Genomic DNA, 8,417 nt, shown 5'->3' with positions numbered 1-8,417 from the left:
ATATATATACAAGTTAACCCCTGCATGATACTCATGCATTCTAGTCAAATCAAGATACTTAAGGTCTTAAAAAGGTTCTTGTCATGCATTTGGGCCTAGCCCAGGCCTCCTCAGGGGAAGATCGTTACTTCCCGACGCAAGCGCCCTTTTTAATGTGTGTTCATGAGGTAAAATTACCTCACGAAAATGAGTTTGACCCCTTAACTCGTAAATTTAGCCTTTACTACACCTCCCACGGGGGGAAGGGGGGATGATGGAAGTTAACTGACTTGACTATTCTTTTTTGTCAAATAATGTCAGTATACCAAATTTCAGGTCAATTGGATGAGCCCTTTCTGAGAAAATAGTTTTTTACACACACACACACACACACACACACACACACACACACACTAACGCACGCCTCTACACATGTGTGTTCATAAGGTAAAATTACCTCACGAAAATGAGTTTGAGCTCTACCAAATTTCAGCCCTTTTTGAATTTTTTTCCCCCACACACACTAAGAATTTAGTAGGTCAGTGTATATCTCTGCCCAGCAGGCGGCGCTGCAACTTGGTTTTTTTTTTACACACACACACAGACGCCACTAAGCATTTATATATTAGATATATATATATATATATATATATATATATATATATAGTTATCATCATATCATGGCAATCAACCAGCCAACCCATTTCATAAGCTATACAGAAGTGACCTAACCCATTTGCCTAGATGGAGAGGCCACACCCAGTCTCTCTTACATCACATATGTGACCTCACAGCTACCAGACAATGAGGGTTTCATAGTTGTCTCAAAGTATAAAGCATGAAGCTTGGAGCCCACCATTCATTAACCACCAGCTCCAGGTTGAAAACAAACAATATCAAGGCATCATGGCTCGTCGACAGATCAGAAGGCAAAGACGGAGGTACAGGAGACTGCGTCTGAGAGGTAAATGTGGTAAAACTATGGAAAACCATAAGCAGGGGAGGGCTGGCAAATTATAGCCCTGAGGGGTAGGGAAGGCTTGACTCAGCAGCCTATTAGGAACTTTTTAAACAAAGAAAATGCAGGTAGCCCAGTGACCCAGCCCAAAATAGTCCACTATGGGACCTGACCGGGGGTCATTTATCCTCCTGCCCTCCAGCCAGCCCCTGACCATAGGCTTCATTACATATTAAAATATTGCACATGTATATGTATAAGTAAGAAAAATGTATATTTATGACTGAATTTTGACTCTAAACTCACTCATTGCTTTGTTCTACTGTAGGTCCCAATCGCAGACACCGTTATTATTATAGGAGACGAGCATATTGAGGAAATGTTGCCAATTCCTGCTGTTACTTGTGCTTCTGACATTATCATCTGGTAGATAATGAACAACAAAGAACACAAGAATACATAACTGTAAAGCTACTCGTTAAAGCACAGCAGGAAATGTGTTAAATAAACAATCCTGAGCAGAACGTGATGTGTTGTCAATTTACTTTTAGCAATAAGTGTCCATGAGCAAAGCATCACTTGGTATTGTCATAATTTTAGAACAGGTTAGAAGCTTATTGTGTCATTATGAAACTTCCTCTCAGGTATAATGAACCTATAAGAACCCATGATATGCAGCTTACATGTGCCTTGTACATTGTGGTATTGTAGACATCTATACAGCCATTACATGACACTGGGCAATGGATAGATTATGGCTGCTGGTTCTTTATGAAACAAAGCTTACACAATAATAGTTTCTAAAATTCATGCTCTTTATGTCATCTTTTAGGGGTTCTTTATAAACTGATATTGTATTGTGTACTCAAAGAGACAGTAACTAGCTAACATATTCCCTGAGCTCACTGCTCTTCAGCCATTTGTATAAAGATGTCACCGCCGTATGAACTGTTGTAATATAGTCATATGTGCCATCTAGTGGTTGCATCTCTATGTATGAAATATAATATATGTCTAAAAAAAGTGATAAATGGCAAAAATGTCATTAACATTTCAATATTAAATTAATAACACATTTTTGTGGGTAATTTTCCAAATTAATCAAATATATCTATTGCTGTGTTACCCATTTTATTAGCAGTTCCTTTAGCCTGCATAGAATTCAAGATGGATAATTTACAATTTAGCATCTTATATGTGGAGCTTGGCAGATGGAAGCGCTCTATCATGAGTGCAGGGCAGGGATATGAATGCACCTACTTATACACACACATACAAAAATGGGATTTTTTCAGATGGAATGAGATAAACCAGAGGAGAATGGAAGGAGTAGAGAAGGTGCATTTATTTAGTGGGGTCTGCAGAACTTTTTTCCTCCTCGCTAAAGGACTTGGTTTATTTTACACATCCATAGGACACATTCTGCACTTACAAACACAATTTGTACTGGAAAAATTACATTTTTTTCAGTAAAGTTTACACTTTATGCAGCAAAGAGCGCACTTTATACTGGAAAGAGCGCACTTTATACTGGAAAGAGCACACTATATACTGGAAAGAGAACACTATATACAGGAAAGAGCGCACTTTATACTGGAAAGAGCACACTATATACAGGAAAGAGCACACTATATACAGGAAAGAGTGCATTTTATACTGGAAAGAGCACACCTTATACTAGAAAGAGCACATTTTCCTGTATAAAGTGTGCTCTTTGCTCTAAAGTGTGCTCATTCCTGTATAAAGTGTGTTATTTCCTGTATAAAGTGTGTTATTTCCTGAATAAAGTGTGTTATTTCCTGTATAAAGTGTGTTATTTCCAGAATAAAGTGTGTTATTTCCTGTATAAAGTGTACTCTTTGCTGTAAATAACACATTTTATACAGGAATGAGCACACTTCATACTGGAAAGAATACACTTTATCTAGACAAGCACAATTCTAAAGTCATTTTGATGATTGTCTCAAAACATTTACACACAAAGTGACATATTCACTCCCCAGCCATATTTCCTGTACATGTGTACTTTTTTTTCTTAAATATTAACATTGGGCCTACCTTCCGTCTGCTCTTCAAGGTGCTAAGGTTTTATACATCTTAACTACCTCTTATTTCAATATAAATTAACAAGTGCTAGAAGCTTAGCAGTTTTTAGAGCAGAAGGCAAGAACCAATGTTTTACATATAAAACACAGATATCCGTCTGTCATGAACATAGAGAGCTGGCAGTTATTTATAAGGGATAATTCATAACTGCAGTGTAAATATGTTGTATCAAATGAATCCATTGTTAAGTTAGTGTAACAGTTAAAGACGCAGAGTCTGATGTAATTGTGTTTGATGGCTTTGCACACACCAGTGTGAACAGATTAGAGATGGTCACTGACCCCCGTGTTTTGGTTTTGGATTCGGTTTTGGATCTGTATTACCGTCGTGTTTTGGTTTTGGTTTTGGTTTTGCAAAACCGCCATTGCGTGTTTTGGTTTTGGTTTTGGTTTTGTTTGGTTTTGTTTTGCTATTTTGTTGGAAAATACATGTTTTTGTGCCTAAAATAACCCAATTTAGTGCTCCAACTGTTTTAGAGATAAGTAATCTAATTGTTGAGGTAATAAATCATCAAAAAAAACTGTTTAATTCTTCGTTGGTAGGCCTTCATTTATTCTACACACAAAACAGATTGTCTTCCTCTCCATCTATGCATATTGGCAATGCAGCCATCATCTTTGGATGTATATTACACCCTACACTTATAGTTAAATATGTAAAGAAATGGAAAAAGACAGTTTGCTTTCTGTCTCTATAGGCCCCCCTCCACTTTTTTAAAAAAACAAAAAATTCAGCCATTATAAACTGTACAATATTAATTGACATGGAGAAAGCCAGTTTGGTTTCTGTCTCTCTAGGCCCCCCTCCACTTGTATAAAATACTAATAAATTCAGCCGTTATATACTGTACAATATAAATTGAAATGGACAAAGGCAGTTTGGTATCTGTCTGCATCAGATCCTCTCTCCACTAGGAGTAAAATAGAAAACTATTCAGCCGTTATATAATCTAGAATATAAATAGAAATTGAGAAAGGCAATTTGGTATCTGTCTGCATCATAATCATCAACATCATCATTAGCGCCCTCGTCGCCTACACAAATCCCCCCCTCATCCTCTTCTAATTCCAAAGTGGCATCCTCAATTTGGGTATCACCGGCTACACTCGGGCTATTAAGGCACACATCAGCAGAATGCTCACGATTAGACATCCCACTGTTGGATGGACTCTCCACAGGGATTGTTGTCATTTGTGAATCAGAGCAAATATTCTCCTATTGCAGCTCGGCTTTGACGCGTAACAGTAGTTGTGCACCAATTGTAGGCTGGGTAACTTTTTGGGATCTGCCACTAATACCCAAAGGTGAAGGCCTCATTCTCTCTTTGCCACTGCGTGTGTAGAATGGCATGCTTGCAATTTTTTTTTTATCGTCACTTAACTTTTGCTCAGTTACACTTCTTTTTCGCTTCAATACAGTAAATTTTTTTTGGGTTTTTGTTTTTTGCACTAATTTGGAAACACTCTGTTGTTTGACATCGCCTTGGCCAGATGACCTACTGGGAACACTAACATCAGGACTGGTGACAGAACCTGGTTGCTCATTCAGATCATATGTGGACTGCTTTGAATCCATTCTGAGCGCAAACCACTGGGGAGTGCTAAAAATTATTTGGTAGATACTGCTGACAGATATGACTTTTGACAGCCAGAAATATTAATGCACAATTAGGGAGGACACCCCAAAAGCACTAAGAAGTGCTAAAAATTATTTAGTAGATACTGATGACAGATATGACTTTTGACAGCCAGAAATATTAATGCACAATTAGGGAGGACACCCCAAAAGCACTGAGGAGTGCTAAAAATTATTTAGTAGATACTGCTGACAGATATGACTTTTGACAGCCAGAAATATTAATGCACAATTAGGGAGGACACCCCAAAAGCACTGAGGAGTGCTAAAAATTATTTAGTAGATACTGCTGACAGATATGACTTTTGACAGCCAGAAATATTAATGCACAATTAGGGAGGACACCCCAAAAGCACTGAGGAGTGCTAAAAATTATTTAGTAGATACTGCTGACAGATATGACTTTTGACAGCCAGAAATATTAATGCACAATTAGGGAGGACACCCCAAAAGCACTGAGGAGTGCTAAAAATTATTTAGTAGATACTGCTGACAGATATGACTTTTGACAGCCAGAAATATTAATGCACAATTAGGGAGGACACCCCAAAAGCACTGAGGAGTGCTAAAAATTATTTAGTAGATACTGCTGACAGATATGACTTTTGACAGCCAGAAATATTAATGCACAATTAGGGAGGACACCCCAAAAGCACTGAGGAGTGCTAAAAATTATTTAGTAGATACTGCTGACAGATATGACTTTTGACAGCCAGAAATATTAATGCACAATTAGAGAGGACACCCCAAAAGCACTGAGGAGTGCTAAAAATTATTTAGTAGATACTGCTGACAGATATGACTTTTGACAGCCAGAAATATTAATGCACAATTAGGGAGGACACCACAAAAGCACTGAGGAGTGCTAAAAATTATTTGGTAGATACTGCTGACAGATATGACTTTTGACAGCCAGAAATATTAATGCACAATTAGGGAGGACACCCCAAAAGCACTGAGGAGTGCTAAAAATTATTTAGTAGATACTGCTGACAGATATGACTTTTGACAGCCAGAAATATTAATGCACAATTAGGGAGGACACCCCAAAAGCACTGAGGAGTGCTAAAAATTATTTAGTAGATACTGCTGACAGATATGACTTTTGACAGCCAGAAATATTAATGCACAATTAGGGAGGACACCCCAAAAGCACTGAGGAGTGCTAAAAATTATTTAGTAGATACTGCTGACAGATATGACTTTTGACAGCCAGAAATATTAATGCACAATTAGGGAGGACACCACAAAAGCACTGAGGAGTGCTAAAAATTATTTGGTAGATACTGCTGACAGATATGACTTTTGACAGCCAGAAATATTTATGCACAATTATGGGGGACACCCCAAAAGCGCTGGGGAGTGCCAAATATTTAGAAAAAATAATAAACCTCTATCCTCCTCTCTGCACTAGCGATTTTGGGTAGAGCAATTGCAAGAACAATATTGTATTCTCTGTCCCTGCTCTAATCAGCCTATGACTACACCCTGCTCTCTCCCTCTGTCAAATGGCGATGGATTGCTGTGGAGGCAGGTATTTATAAAGTTGAAGTATCGCGAGAACCGAGCCCCGAGATCCGACGACGTCACAATGACGTTCGGCCTCGATTTGGATTCGGAACGGGCGGGAGAGTACCGAGCTGCTCAGCTCGGTACTCGGATACCCAAAGTTCGGGTGGGTTCGGTTCTCGGAGAACCGGACCCGCCCATCTCTAGAACAGATAGAATTGTCACCTGGGGGCATTTCAAAGGACTACCGGGGTGAGATCTAGACTATTTGTGACACTTGAATAGACTTTTAGGTACCGCTCAGCATGTGGTCTGGCTCAATGAGGCCATGTGCTAACATAGTCTATATGTAATACTGTATAGACAAAAATAATTCAGTTTTAAAATATGCCACTTAAAATCAATAAAAGTAGTGATCAACCACATATTCCTCAATAGCATGATGAAGGGCAGCTCATATGTTAAATTAAGAATTCTGCCCCACAGAGAAATGAGGAAAAGGAGTGTAAGCTCTGCGAATGCACTGTACTTAGGCATGTTTGATATCAAAAGATGGACAAAGTCATAGGGATGTATTAATGGTAAAATTGGATCTATGTAACGCTGTCCAGGAAAAATATATCACATAGTAGAATTGGTTAGGAAATAAGGCAACATGTCAATTTGGTTTGAAAAAGTGTCCCAGGACACAAACCCCGATTAGCATCTGTGAAGACCGTCCCATTTCATGTTGCTTAAAAAACCTGTGTGTGGAAAGGAGAATCTGTCAGACTTCTGGGGAAATCAAGTTACATTGATAAGCTGTCCATCTTCTTAGCCAAATTCCCCTTGGCCAGATGCAATTCATGTAAGTGCAAATCTGAATGTAATCCTTTTTATATTAAACTGTTTTTGCTTGTTATGTCAAATTTATTAATTGTTATTCATTATTTTTGTTATCTGTATGCCCTGTACCTTTTGTATATTAAATCTATAATTTAATAAGTTGCGTCCTTGATACTCTAAACAATCCATAGCCTTTATAGAAGAGATTGTTCGTCCAGGTAAACCCTTGGAATGCCAGTGTGTGATTTGTTGATACATTTGATTAACAAGCTGTGTGTGCTTGTATTTACATTTGTGTAACAGTCTGGAGGTATGAAGACTTAACCCTGTGTGTGCTGGTGTGGGTATTGCTAGTTTGTGGAACTAGAAGCCTGTGTGCCAGTGTGGGACAGTATATTGGGGTCCTATTGCCCGTTCCCAATAGGTGGTTGCTGTACCTTGAAGTGTCTGGGGGTGTGAGAGCGCTGTGTTTGGGGGTGATTCCGTAGGTCTAGAACCTGTGTGATAGGTGAGAGAGACTGCGGGCTGAAATTGTGTGTGACCTCATACAGCAAACACCCCAAAGTCACGGCAGCTGGGAGCGTGTTCGTGACACCGTCATTCACTCTCAGTCTCTCGTTTCTTATCCTCTCTCCTTGGTGCTTTCTGCTCTCTGCTACTTTCTATGTCCACCTTGCTTCCTCTCTCCACCCTCTTAATTACATTATTCCATCTCATCCATATCATTACAACACCACCTATATAATATCATCTGCCTTTTATATATCATCTTATATCATTCAAACAATATATAATTCCATTTCATGAAATTCCCACATCTTCATTTCATCACAACTCCCTCACATACATTTCACATATCTTCCATACAGTTCCATTTTCCTCTCATGTTGTTACTTCTGCTTACATGTCATGTACAGCAACACCAAACCATTTCAGTAATCCCCCCCCTATAAAACTTAATCACCCATATTACACATCTCAACCACTCAGTAACTAGATCATCTCCAATTTTATCCCATCTCTGCTCAGCCTTATCATTTCATATACATTTACCTGTTATTCTTAAGCATTTTGTTCACTTGGTTTACAACATATTAAGAATTCTCTTAATAGCGTATTAAACTTAAAATACTAATGTAGCTTTTAAATGATATTAAGAACACATCATTTTTAATCCTATCACAGAGACAAGTAATAACAATACATAAACTAGAGTCTTATCATACAACCAGCAATAATAATAAATAGTTTATCATCATATTATTGCAATCAACCAGCCAACCCGTTTAATAAGCTAAACAAAAGAGACCACACCATTTGCCTAGATAGAGAGGCCACATCCAAGACCTACACAAGTCTCTCTTACATCACATATGTGATCTCACAGCTACCAGACAATGAGGGA

The 8,417-nt window shown here is 38.4% G+C and overlaps 1 long non-coding RNA gene across 1 annotated transcript; it reads left to right on the top strand.

Moving 5' to 3' along the window:
• Positions 1-678: 678 nt before the first annotated feature.
• LOC142150120 (uncharacterized) lies at positions 679-1,461 on the top strand. The gene is made up of 2 exons (XR_012691023.1): positions 679-943; positions 1,266-1,461. It is a non-coding gene; the product is annotated as an uncharacterized LOC142150120 (long non-coding RNA).
• Positions 1,462-8,417: the final 6,956 nt, after the last annotated feature.

The sequence above is a fragment of the Mixophyes fleayi genome, chromosome 4, assembly GCF_038048845.1.
Source record: "Mixophyes fleayi isolate aMixFle1 chromosome 4, aMixFle1.hap1, whole genome shotgun sequence".
Lineage (NCBI taxonomy): Eukaryota > Metazoa > Chordata > Amphibia > Anura > Limnodynastidae > Mixophyes > Mixophyes fleayi.
This window is presented reverse-complemented; position numbering and strand designations above follow the sequence as displayed.